Source organism: Hyaena hyaena, unplaced genomic scaffold (assembly GCF_003009895.1).
Source record: "Hyaena hyaena isolate Hyena2069 unplaced genomic scaffold, ASM300989v1 scaffold_66, whole genome shotgun sequence".
In the NCBI taxonomy this organism is placed as follows: domain Eukaryota; kingdom Metazoa; phylum Chordata; class Mammalia; order Carnivora; family Hyaenidae; genus Hyaena; species Hyaena hyaena.
In genome coordinates this window covers 1,254,946-1,269,653 of record NW_024080696.1, presented here as the reverse complement: position 1 = coordinate 1,269,653, position 14,708 = coordinate 1,254,946, and positions in this window count along the sequence as shown.

Here is a 14,708-nt window from a genome sequence, read left to right as displayed (position 1 = left end):
ATCAGCTCCTCCTTGTGGTCCAGAGAAAACCAAGAAAAGAAAGCCTCCCTTCTGACTCTGAAGCATTGTCTTTGGACATAATTTGTGTGGTTTGAGGCTCCCTTTCCAAGGATGAATTCATTCTCAACACCGTGTCTTCGTCTTTCCTACAAATAAGACTCTAACAGCTTTGTGAGCTAGTCCTCCACATCTGCACAGACACATAAGAATCTCCGAGAGAACACACTTTAGAATCAAGGTGTAAGAAGGGGGGAAGGGGCACGGAACAGAGAGTCATCCCCCCCTAACGTAACCCTCACACACCTAACATTCCATCTTCCCTGACTCTGTTTCCAGACAATTTTGCCCAAAAGCAATGGGTACTCAGGGAAATGTCTGGAGGACACCCTTGGCTGTGGGTCTTTTTGCCTCTTGGGTCACTGTGAAAACTGATGTGAGGCTTCCTTTAACCATATGAGCAACAACAAGAAAGGATACGCGAGATCTGGCAAACCGTTCACCCTTTAGGATGATAAGAAATGCCAAGTACGGCTAGATATAGGGATATTTCTTCAGGAGGTTCAAATTTTTTGCTTGTGTGACATTGAGAAACTACCAATATTTATGAATAATGTTTAATTTGGATCTGAAAGATGGCTTGTAATTAAATATCAATGATTGCCTTTTAATGAAATATTTATGTATATATTTTTGTTCCTAATGGTTTCTATTTCCAAATATCTAGAACCCCTGGCTTGGGTAACTCCTCTCATTTTAGAGTTGATCCCTTTTAGGTTCCTCTGAATATAACTAGGCATGGTTTAGATGCATGATAGGTATTTGTCAAATTATATTGAATAAAACTTGGAATTATATCTGCTAACAGCTGAAACCCTTGTACATTTAAGGAACAGATCATAGTATCATAGTATCTCAGTGATGTTTTGGCTGTCAAGTAGGAGAAACCAGCTTGCACACAGTTGCTGTCTTTTTATTATTTCTCATTTTGGTGCTTTTTGTATGCTGTTGGCTATCGTATTAGTACCTCCTATTGGGAAATATTTTTTCTTTAGCATAGTATCTTAATAACCATCGAGGTGGCTTACTCAGGGTTTCCTAATGCTCAGCATGACCAGGAATTGTAATGTAAATACTGTGTGGGCAAAGTGACTGCATTTTAAAAGAAATCTATCACTGGCTGAATTTTTTTTCCTGTTATTTAGACACATTGATTATATACAGTCAGTCTCTGTTGATAAATATGATTTCTGATAGATGGGAAAAACTTTCCTTGTGGATTATACCTTAGAATAAGAAAATAAGACCCTTTAAAGAAATCCATACCTAAATTTGGAAGGCAGAGTTTCATAATTTTAAGGCCATTAGTCTGTTTTCAGCAGTGCCTTGTTTGATGAAGCTCATTAGCCTGGGTCTATAGGTGAACGTCATCGTAACCAAATTAATATTGTATAAAACAATTATTGTTTCTTAGCTGTTTCTCTTTCAACTTGTTCACCTAAGTGAATATTTCACTGTTAAGGAAGCAAATCCACAGTTTTCCTCTTCTTGGGCAGTGTGCAGCATGACAGACTATATATTTTTGATTATTTACAATATAATTTTTATTTAAGCAACCATTACTTGAGCAATGTATAGTTATATTTATTTATTTTATCACCTTCCTTTCACCCTTTGCACCCTTAAAAGCTTCTGTGCAGCTACAGTAATGCATACAATGTTATGTGATACATACTTCATCACTTGGCAAAGTCATTACGAATCTGCCAAATTAATTCAATGCTGACAAATTTTGGACAGACAGTGAATGCCTTTTATATATGGGAACTTCTGCCATTCATAATTTTGAGCTCTTAGGTCACTATGCCATTTTTTCCCACTTAGATAAGAAATCGTAGTGGCAGGTAAGAGTTTGCAAATGGCTGATTATAGTCAATTCCTGATTATACTTGGGGGAGTCATTGCTGATTATCTTCTGCAAATCTTGCTTTCAAATTCTATTGACATTCAAACAGAATGGGCTATAAAGTCATTTGTGGTTATTACTCAATACCTTTTGTCTAATTTCCCTTCCCCATGTAGCCTATCACCCAGCAGGAGATCTTTTATGCCAAAACACTTAATTACTTCCCCCCAAATCAGTGAAGGTTAAAAACAAAACAAAACAAAAACAAAACCAACAGAAAAAACAAATATAGCATATTTATAGCCTTTCACCCTGATTCATGATTTGTTTTTATGTTTGACTTTAGGCTACTTGCAGAACAGAAAGGAAGCAGCAGCTGTTTTGAAAGTACAGTAAAACTTTCAGATATTCGCTCCTGTCTTGTTCTTAGGGCCCCACCATGTTGGGGTGGGGGTGGTTCCTCAGACCATGTGCCTACCACATGTGCTACGAAACCTTGGTGTGTGTGAAGGTGCTTCTGTGGATGTGTGTGTGTGTAGAGATTAAAAGAGAGCCAACATTTTTGTCTGTATGCACGCATTATATGTAAATTTATATACCTATGGGAAAATAAATAAAATACAAATAAATAAAATATTTCAATGAAATCCGTGCTCTCTATGTACAAATGATGAAGACCTACATCCTATTTTCTTATCCGCTCTCAGAAGCTTGTGTTTTTGTAAATCTTGAGCAGGTAAAGCCCAATGGATATATGTAAATCTTTAGTCTCCAATACCAGAATATTCTTCCTCAAATGGATTCTGTTGTTGTTTTTTTCCTTGCAGCTGTGAAGTTTTTCTGGATAAAGTTCAGGGACAACCTCATGACTGAAAGGTAAGCCTTTTATTTTTGAATGAATATTTGCATCACCAGCCCACCCATTAACAAAATCAAACTGTTTTCTGTTTCTCTTCTTTACAATATTATACATAATGAATTTCATATGAATATTTCTATGAAAGGGGGAAGTTCCCTTCTTCTTTGTCAAGGCCTTTGCTTGTAGAATATATTGTTGGTTTGGATGCTATTATTGCTGCTGACCTCCCCTGCCGCCTGTTTTTAGAAGCACCATGTGACCCTCAGAAGGCAATAGTTTAAGTGTGTTTCTACTTCACCTGTTAGAAGATCTAATGTATTTCATCATTAGACTCCTGTGGAAATATACAATGAAAGTAGGGGATCTGGTTAGTGCTGGAGGCAAAGTACTACTAACTCATCCCAAAAGATTGCTTTTTGATTAAGGGGCTCTTGCTGTAAGGTACTCAGTCTTTCTTGCAGCTGATATGAACTGCTATTCTTGGCTATATAACCTAAGTTGAACATTTGATTTTTTTTTTTTAAAGAAACAGCAATTATATTAAGGAATCCTCATGTGAGATATAATTCCTTGAAAATTTCAAATAGAATTCAATAAGCAGACTCAACATCGTACCATAAAGTCAGGCAGAAATTCGTAAGAGAGAGACGGTGGTGGGGAAAGATAGGGGTAATTCTGCCCAAAATATTTTGTGAGTGAATGAGGCTGTGTCAGATTCAATTCAGACTAGAAATCTTCCCTGCTGTAAGTAAATGAAAGGTAGTCAAATGAATAGCTGAGCTTAGAAAACAGATAACTTTTTCTTCCCTTTCACATAACCTGAAGAGTTAAAATAGCTTGCCCTTAGATTTTTTTTTTTTTTTTTTTTTGAGAAGGAGAAGGAAGTAAAAGGGAGAGGGGTAAGCCAAGGGCAACTATATAATTTATTGTCCAAACTGGGACACTTTGGAGTTAAAGGTACTCTATTAATAATTACACTGGATAAAAGGTAGAAATCGGGACTCTTGCAGGCAAACAGAGATGTTTGGTGACCCCTGGGAAGTACAATTAATAGGGCTTTATGTCCCTAGTCTTGTAGCCTTGCTGTGACCATGAGCTCACAGTAGAAACATTATTTCTATTGATGGCTTTTTTTCCCCCTAAGGTTTCTGATCATAAACTGTCTGTGGTGTAGGCAATCTCAATTACACTTTGTGTGGGGTAGGTTTTCTGTTCTTGACATTCTGTTATTAGATTAACAAGCATTTTATTGTTTCTTTTGTATATGGACGTCTCATATTTGGTACAATTGGAATGTGAAAAATGAAAAAGTATTTGATAGGATAGCTAAGGAAGAACATCAAAGCCCAGTTTGAATTATCTCGAACTGTTAGCTATCTTTTGTTCTTCAGAAGCCCATCTATCTATGTATGAATCCTGCCTCTTGTATTCCTCTAATGATACTGTTTTCTCATTTTCACTGAGAAAGGGAGAAAGCAGGAAGAAATCTGTCATGATTGTTTCATAAAAATCCTAGATTTTCTTCTCATAGTAGGCCTTTATAAAGAATGAAATGCATGATTAGTAACATAACCTTGGCCTGACACAATAGCATTGATACTTCTCAGACAAAGTTTGAAACTGAAGAGACCGATTTTAAGCAAGAACAATTATTTACTAACATTCTGAAAATGTACTTTGTTTTGTTCCGTTCATCAGCTATCAGCTCAAAGAGATTCGGATGGCAGCTTTTGCTTTGCATTTATTAAAAATAAGATTGCCATGTACAGGACAAGAAAGTTACTTGAGAAAATGAAACTAGAAGTCAATCTAAGTTTGCTGATTTTAAAATACTGTATACTCAGATTTCTTGCAGGCCTTTTAGACATATCGTGTTTGCCATAGAACAAGCAAACCAGCCAGTGAACGAAAGCAGTTAGTCATGTCCACCAATTATTAAGAGCTCGTAAAATGCCAGACCTTGCACTAAGGGTTTTACATACATTACCTCATTTAATCCTTATAGAAATCCTATTATAGGTATGATTTCTATGTAAGAGATGGGAAAGAAAATCAACATTTGAAGAGGGCAAATTACTGGACCAAACTGACAGAGCTAAAAAGTAAGCCAATGACTTTCAGATTGAGGTTACATGAAACTAGAATAGCTATTTACTACTTATAAGTGACAGGATTTAGACAAAATCATCAAAAGGCCAAAGTATGCCTTTTGTAATTAAGTTTCTACTTGTATTATTGAATACTGAATGCATATTTTTAACACCAGCATTTTAGTACTTAAAAAACTCATTATGGAAGCAAAAGCTACAAGGAGTATCAGTGTGCATCTCTGATTTCACTTTCCTCTCCTCCTTCCAAACTTGCTCAAACTTCTTTCTCGCCTTCCTTATGCATCTCCCTGATCCAATAAAAATGATATCCCAAGACTAGGGGTAGCAGCTCTTAACACCTCTCAGTTCATTCTCTGCTCTGGCATGACAATTCACTATTCACCTTTTCAGTCATCTTTTTCCAGAACGATCCTGAGATTCCCTCCTCCTTCAAAGGCCATCAGTTTGGTAACTCCCATCAATAAGTGAGTGTTGAATTAAATTTACTAAACTGAATCACATCTCTCCAGACCCTAGTCTAGCAGCAGACTTCAGGGTGTCCTTTATTTCATGTCTGTTCTGCCCGGGAGAAAACTGGGTATCAGAAAGAAAAGAGAATGTTGAAAAATTCCTACATCCTGTTACAGGAGATAATAAAAATGGATTGATGGCCCTTGGGGCAATGGCTTTTACAAATGGTGACTTTAGTGTGGCTTGCAAAAAGGTGTCTTTCTGGTCAGCTAATCACAAAATGGAGCTTCCTCAGGAAGGAGGAGGAATTGGTGTGTTTTGACCCCTCCCTTTGCCCCACAGAGGGAGCAGTACTGAGTTACACGCATCTTGGTGAGTGCTCTCCGGAGCGTGGTGGCTTTGAATACATTTTTACCTTTCCTATATTAAGTAGGGAGAATACAGAAGTAAACATTTTCACAGGAGACCAAAGAATGTTAATTTGTAAAGCCACCTTCTTTCACATTACTTATATTTTAGAGAAATATAATGAACAGAATTAGCTATAGCATTGCTAATGAGTATTGGCATCTTAGTTTGGCATCAGTCAGACCTGTATTCAAATCCTGTCTGTGAGACCATTTGCTATGTGACTTAAATGTGTTACTTAACTTCTCTGGTCTCATTTTCTTCATCAGGAAAGGAGATAATAAAGTTCAATCCCTCCCCCCCCCCCCCCCCCCCCGCCCTAGTTTTGGAGGGGAGGATTAAATACACGAAGGTAAGCTTCTCATATGAAGAATGCATTCAGTTTTCGTTTGTTAGTGTAGGATCTCAATATGCCCTGCTTCTGATTTTTAATTATGTGCTTATGTCCTTAGCATATTAATTAGCACTATTAAAATAAATCAATAAATGAAAAAAGAAGTATTGTATAATAAGACAGCCAAAAAGAGTGCTAAATTGTAGTTTCAAAAGAGTGCTATGTCACTTCCTGATTTGCATTTTTTTGTTTCACAAAGAGCGTGAGCACTAATATTTCTTTATGATGAATGTGGTCCATTGCCCTTCATCTTGTTAAAGTAGAGGTATTTAGGTAGAAACTGCATTTCATGTGTAAGAGTTGAATCTAGCCTGTCAGTAATACTTACTCAATAAAAGGAACATTTTTAATAAATAACTTTAATGGACATCATCTTATAAAATGCAAAGTTATTGGAATGTTTTTTTATTTGTATAATCTGTGTTTTATTTGTACAAGTTAAATTCTATCCACTTGTGATGAGCACTTTATTTGGTTTCTGTCACATCTTTCTTCCAGAAAAGCTTTACTTTGGAGCTAATGACACAACTGAATTATGCATGGAGTTAAGTGATAGGAAATATTTCTAAAATATTGCCCTTATGAAACTGCTAGTAATTTGATGCCTGTTTTCCATTAATGGCCCGAAAAACAAGTGAAGGCTGTCACATTTCAGGCAAAACTGTGTTGATTACAGTGTTTCTTCTATGTTATACAGAAAAGAAATGTTTTCAGATATCACACATCTTGATTAAAATATGCACAGATCCATTTTGAGGCATACAAAATGTGATTAGAAATATCTGCTGGGCATTCTTTTGAAACTAAGAGATGGGATAATATGGTGAAATTATTAAGGCAGATTATGAAGAATGTGTTATAGAAATGGTGAAATTCCCAGCTCTGCTCCTCACTTCAGCTAGCAATGCAATTTTTTTAAATCAAATAATGGGGATACATTTTATGGTTTTGTCCTGTACCTTTGTTAACATCATTGTTTGGTTACTGCACCGTGATTCTCATATTATTTTGTAAATACTGTAGTACTGTTTCACATTAGACATGAGAAAAAAATGGGGATTGTATTTTTAATATCAGTGCCGCTTCTCTACCTCTACACATACATTTTCCTACCTTCGTGGTTCCGATATAGCTGGTATGTGTGAATCTAGGAATAAAAGGCAATGTCGGGTTTGCGGGCGCCGGAATTAGACTTGGCTGGATGACTGGCCTGGGGATGCAGCGCGGCTCTCTGTAGCTTGGCTTGCCACTCAGGGAAGCTCTATCATGGGATTATAGTGTTTTTTCAAGCTGTCTGATGAGGGACTTTTAACTCACAACATCTAGGTATTGCAATGCCTTCTTTCCGTCACGGTTGCTAGAAACACACAGCCTTTTGTCAGGCTACAGAATGTTTTAATTCCCAATGCAAATCTGGGTGACATGTTTGTTACGCTAGCGGATATACCTGACAGATCCTATTCTGAGTTTTCTAGAAAAAAACACACGGCAGCACGTTTGTGGGATATCAGTCCTTTTATGTGAGCATAGCATGCCTTTTAGTAATTGAGGAAACCATGTCAGACTGGAGTTGATTTGATATAAAAATAACTTGCAAGTTGTGTTTGTATATAATTCCTAGGGTAAGATCATTTTAACAGATCTGGTTGTTAGTTTTAAGAATGGTTTTATGGTTTGCACGAAGCAGTAAATAATAGTAAAGGGAAATAAAAATAAAGCTTTCATCACACCTTTGTTAACCTTTAGAAATATATTCATTGGGTTTTTGAGTTACTTACGCATATGTATACACAATGTGTAAAGAATTATGGTGCATGCATTCAAATAACCTATAAAACAGAACAATTAAACACACGTGTTTCTGAAACCAAAAGTCATAGGTGTTCGTAAAAGTATGCTGAAGTGTATTTAATATTCAGTGCAAATATAGATATTAAGAAAGCTTTCCTCGAGATTTTAACCCCATTCTTTATTTATAATGAGATACATTGCCTTTAGCCTTTAGAACAAAACACAGGTTCAAATTCTGGTCACTTGGATGTGAGGAAACTCCCTGAAATGAATTTTTGGTTACAGTATTTAATAATATTACCAGGTTGACTCTGGAAACAGAGTCTCCAGGTGATAAAGTGCCTTGGGCCCAAAAGCACATCACATTTTAGATCACATTACACTGTGTCCCAAAATTATCCATTTCTGTTTTTAGAATTAAAGGAAGGGTAAATATGAGTTTTGAAATTTTTGTTACTTTTGTTTAGTATGGCCACAAAAGATTTTAAAAACATGTTTCCTCAACTACAAAGTGTTAGTATTTCCAAGATTTCAGCAGTATCTCTCCTTTCCTTCTTCATCCATTACATCTCCAGCTTATTTTTGTCTCATTCTTACGTAAGGATCTTTCTTTTGAGGTTATCATCCTCAATTTGGGGTTTATTATTGGAGACTGTTCCATGTATATAAATGTAGGAACAGCTAATAGCATAAAAGTAGATGGGACTAGATTAGAACTGAGCATGTATCCTTTTAAATCTTTTCATCAAAAATGCAAGAAGTGTATTTGGATAGTTGTGTTTTCTTTATTATTATTTTAAAAATAATTTTTTCCTTTTCTTTTATTCTTTTTTATTTATTTTATTTTTGACTTTAGAGAAAGTCTATTTTTTATATATTTTATTTTTGACTTTAGGGCATGCAAGCAGGGGAGAGGGACGGAGGAGAGACAGAGAGAGACAGAGAGAGACGGAGGGAGAATATTAAGCAGGTTCCATGCTCAGCATGGAGCCCAATGCGGGACTCGATCCCATGACCCTGGGATTGTGACCTGAGCTAAAACCAAGAGCCAGACACTCAACTGTCTGGGTCACCTAGGGGCTCCAATGCAGCATTTTAATTGTATTTGAATAAATTGCTGTGTTGGTTCAATTAATATGTTCAAATTTCTTTACTCAGCAAAAGTGTGATAAAGCATTTAAATTTTTAGTCACATTCCTGAATGTATGACATGTAAAAAAGAGTTTATCTTGTTTCAATTTGTAGGCCGCCAGAATTTATTTTCCTCTTACTACAGGTTCAAGAAAGACTAAGCACCTTGCCTCACTGCTATAGGAGAGGATATTCTTAGGCTCTACAAACTTGTTGAGAGAGGATGGTGAATTGGCTGGGGATGTACTGCTTTCTTTTGAATATTTTACGACTTTGTAAGATATTAAGATCTTTGGTATCCTTCTACTGAATTATTTGCTATTGTAAAGATTTGGTGAGTCATTGAAGAAATGCCTTTTGAGTTTTTCTTTCATATTATAAAGTACCTGCTGGAGGGCTCAGGTATATCTAGGTTAATGTGTTTCTATTTCAGTACCCAAAAAACAAATGTGAGATCTTGGAAGGGTCATATTCACATCCCGGTTGACAATAATTGCTTAGGAATGAGCACCTGCTGAAGAGGTGTAGGCTCTGCGGTAGAGCAAGGAGAAGGGGGCCGGGGGCGGGGGGGCGGCGGCGGGGAGGCTTTAAACAAAAATGTTAACTGTAAAAGAAACAAGTTTTCCTCTGGGAAATTACTCAGAGTGCAACACAAGCATATTTTTCTAATTAAATAGATTAGTTTATGCCTTTGGCATTTAAAAAAAGTCCTTAGATTCATAGCCTCCTGAGTTATAAGTATTTCCCAGGTTAATTCTCTGGAAATTAAATCTGGCCCTATTTCTTGCCATTTTGTTCCTTTTTTCCCCTCCTATTCCCATTTCTCTTTTCACCTCCAGATCATTTCCTTCTGTCTTTTCATGATCTGTCCACCTTTTCTTTCCCTTCCTGAAATCTTCCACCAGTGGAAATGGGGACAAGCACTGACATTAGCCTTCCATCTCTGTCCTCTAAATAGAATGAATTACCACTAGCCTGTGATCCCATCGGGCTCATTTTAGCCCATTTTTATGCACAGCCCTTAACCGTCTGCCTTGAATAACAGCTGATTGCTTACATATCCATCCCTGTGACTGCACTTTGAGCATCTTGAAGGCAAAGGTACCATTCGCTTTCTTCTATTCCCCCAATGACATATGCTCTTGCACAGAGTAGGCACTCAAAAGAGATTGAACGGAGTGTGGTTAATCCTTATCAGTAAATAAGCCCTAAAAGATCTGTGAAGAATCACCTCCCTTTTCTTTTTAAATTCACAGCCTTCCTTCCTTACTTTACCTTTTTATACTGGCCTCCTTATTTCCTGTACGCTCGCTGAGGTACTGCAGAGAAGGGTAGAGAGACCTGCACATTTGGAATGTCTGCTGTGTGTGTGCTGCACACACGGGGATTCACTGGGCCCTAGAAGAGAGCTGAGGAGGGACCAGAACTGAGAAAGAAATTGTGTTGTACTAACAAGCAATCATTGGGAAATCATTTTAAGACTTTGACAATAATTTCCCAGCGGTTGGTTGCCTAGAAAAGGGAAGGGAAAAAGAGAGAAAGAAATAGTGTTTTATACTGAATACCAAATAATTCCATATGACAATGCAAATCAAGTTTGAATGCCAGGAGCGTAGAAATTAAAGCCCACTCAGCCATTAGGTTGTCTGTCTTGATCAAGAAGGCGTGGAGAGTCGTTCCCTCAGAAAAGCAAAGCAAAGGAAATGTAGAAAAGGAATTTGAAGGTGAGAGGCTTGAAATAAGAACATTTTGCAGTTTGTTCCAAATGAAAGCCCCTGCGAGTCGACAACACAGGGCTAATGCATCACTAAAATGGGATAAAGTAAACAGAATGTTAGATCAAGTCCTGCCATTCAATACCGGGGAAATTATCTTATAAAAAGATTAAAAGAAAAAGGCATTAAGATCCTAAATAGCATGGCTTTACAAAATGGATCACTTAGAAGTCTGGTTTGTGGCTTCATTCCGTATGACACATTGGCATACATACATAAAACAAATTGCTCTGAGTATTGTAACATGCAATTCCAAGGTCTCCTGCTTTGGGTTTGTGTTTTACATAAGTGGTTTCTATGTTTGTACCTTTACTGACGGAAATTCATTTACAACCTGCTACAGTGGACTTTTTGACTGTCTTTTTTGATGAACGGCTTTTCAGTATGAAAAGATTTTTTTTGAGATTTCTGTGTCATGAAATGCTTCTTCGAATGCTGCATACTATAACAGAAAACCGCATCAAGTAAGAAAGCTGGAGTTGAGGTTAGGTGAAAAAAAAAAACAAAAAGCAAAATCTTTCTATTTCTTCCTCCTCTATTTCTTAAGCCTTTTGGCACTGCCTTAATGGGCACTGGTTTATTTTGTAATATTGCAAAATCTGGGGCCAAAGAAAATGTACTGAGAAAAGTAAATGGAAATTTTCAACTTCTAAAAAGTAATGCCATTTACTAAGAGATTTACAGTGGCTAGAGGTGAGAGACTGGTAAGATGTCAAGGCCAGGGTCAGAGGACCATGTCCAACGTTATCTGTTAGGCAGTCTTTAGGAGTAATGTGGCAAAACGGAGTCATAGCCCAGTGTCACAGTCTTACCACAAGAAGTGTGAGAGTTACATGGAAAAAAGAATCTGAGCCCTTTCTTTTCCACCACTGAGCATTAGGGGTGGAAGTTCCCGGCTTTTTGCAAATGAACCTGACCTATTTTTTTTTTTCTTCCATAGCTAATTTTATTCATTCTTCTGCTTCAGCTTATCTCTGAGTGAACTTTGTGGCCCTGCTCCTGCCTCTCAGTAAATCTGGGAGACTCGGCTAAAGTCAAAAATCTTTAATATCATGATAGACATTAACTTTTCAATAGACCAACAAGGCAATAGAACTTCTTTACAAAGACACATAGCTATTTCTTTACATAGACCTTACAAATAAGCCTTTTGCCATAAGTGCCGCACCAGATATCCGTGCACATCCGCTGAAGTGGGGTGGAGGCAATTCAAATTTCACTTCTTTCCAGAAGCCTTCCCGGGTGGCTGCTCCATTTCATGAGGCTTTTCCCTGTACTGAAAGCCTACTGTAATGTCTTTGTTTTCTTTAACACACAATTAATTATAAATAACTATATATTCTTCATCCAGAGGTTTGCCTCAAAGCCCTAAGGCACATCTCCCTGCACTTTATTATGTAATTCCAGAGAAGAGGTACATATTTGGGTAAAAATCCAGACAGCACTTATTAGGTAAGCAGACATTTATTGAGCACCTACTATATACTACACCATAACTAAAGTGTTGGGCATGCAAAAATGGCTAAAATCTTCAAAGATGTTACAGGTTAGTAGAGAGAGCAGATTTATAAATAAAGAAATTGCCTGCTACTCAATGTAATATAGCTGAAAATACACCCAGTGCTGGAGTTGCCCAGAAACAAGTCAGATGATTTATTACCCTGGACTCAGGATAATAAGAAGTCCCGCTAGAGATTCTTATTTCTAGATTGGGTTCAAAGAATAACCAGGGTATTTGTTGTTGCTGTTGTTTATTTTTTTTTAAGTGGACAAGTAAAAGAAAAGACAATTGAAAGCAGAACCATGGAAGTGTGAAACCGCAAATATTTATGTTTAGAAATGAAAGGGGCTTCTGTAGAGAATGGCATTAATGAGGGGGTGGGGGAGGACTAGGAAATAATGCTGAATAAACAAGGCAGAGACGAAGGCCTTGCATGACACGGCAGGGAACAGTGGATTAAAATGAAGTCACAGTGAAGTAGCAAGGAATGAGATCTTACAGGGAGGAAGGAAACACAGGCAGAAAATCCTTAGAGGTCTGAAAGTCTGGGGCCACTTGTTGTCCAGGCAGATGGCTTTCTAGGACTCAGTAACTTCTGGAAGCACTGTGCTCCCACACCACAGTACGGTGATTGAAATGCAGAGTTACAAGCCCAAGTCATCAAGGAATGGAAAAATTATGTGCAATAAGCTATGTTTATGAAGTCAAGGAAGTGTGTAATAGAGTTTAGAATGCCATCAAACACTGAATATTAGAAACAATGTTTTTTGGTGCTTAAAGATGTGATAGTTTATAAGTATATGAATCTTCTTATTCTCTGACAAGACCGACTATAGTAGGCATTATTGTAGTCTATGCTACTTTTTCAGATCCAGGTTAGGCTAGTTTTACCTTTTAGAATTTAAGCTCCTTGTTGACAGATAACTAGTCTCATATTCCCTTATCTCTGAAGCCAGTGTGGTAGGTCTTCAATAAATCTTTTAGGCTTGTTTCTAGACCATGGTCCAGCACATCTGTCCTGCCTTCTGGTTCTTTGCTGACTCATTTATGGGACATCTCGGGACAGTCACTGAAATTTTCTGTGGTTTGTCCTGTAAGAAATAAATCCATTAACTGTATCTTATTTTGCAGAAGAGTCTCTCTAAGAAGCTAGCTTGTAGTGCAGAGGATCACATGATCTAGGGAGAAAAACGAGTGTCAATTTAGGAGCCAGAGAAACTTTCATTTGAATGCCAGCCACCATTCACTAGTGGGGTGGCCTTAGCCAAGATACTGTCTCCACGAGCCTCAGTTTCCCTTTCTGTAAGCAGAAAACAGATACAAACACTCTGCAAAACATATACAAACCAGAGAAATTATTTTTCTAAAGCTGACAGCATACTGTTTAGCACAAAGCAGTCATCCAATAAATTGTGATTAGTGTTTTAAAGTCATACCTAAAAACATTAGTTTTTAATAACACAGCTAAAAGGCACACAAAATAATTCCGAGAAAGGTGAGTAATGTTAAAAGTAGTTCACCAAATATAAACCAGAGTAGCCTATATTATTTTCCTTTTTGCTGCTGGGATTTAATACTGATAGCACTTCACCTTGCCCTAGGTCAACAGATCCTGCAATATTCTGAAATAAGATCATATAAAATGCATTTTACTTTTGTGGGTTGGTTTTTTTTTATTGAAACTTTTAGATGTTTGAATATGACAAGCCTGATGTAAAGTGAAAGAAGAAAGAGAACTAAGGGACCAGCATTTTGAAATATAACACTGGAAGCCAAAGGAAAAGTAGATTTAAAAAAAAATTTTTTTTTGCATTTATTTATTTTTGAGAGACAGAGAGAGACTGAGAACAAGTGGGGGGAGGGGCAGAGAGGCAATGAGACACAGTATCCAAAGCAGGCTCCAGGCTCTGAGCTGTCAGCACAGCTGAGCTATACGGGGCTCAAACCCATAAACAGTGAGATCACGACCTGAGCTGAAGTTGGACGCCTAACACCCTGAGCCACTCAGGCGCCCTGGAAAAGTAGGTTTCTTAGAACATACAGGAACTGAGAGGGGCAAGGGAAAGTATTGATGGCAGAATCAGTTCTTAGAATGAATATGCTGTAACAGCAATCTTATTCTAAATATGTTTCTAATTTTTATATTTAGGTTATTCTCATCACAAATTCAAAATTTCGTGATCACAAACTGTGTCTTTCACTCTAACCTCCATTTTCCTGTAGGGTCATAGGACACTGTGAGCGAGATTTGTTCCTTTTTTCCTGACTTCTTCAGTGCAAATGAATGTTTATGTCTGCATTTCCAGAAGGTTGTTTTTTTAATTTTGTTTTTTGTTCGTTTTTGTTTGTCTTTGACATTGATGATTAAGAAATGGCAATGACACC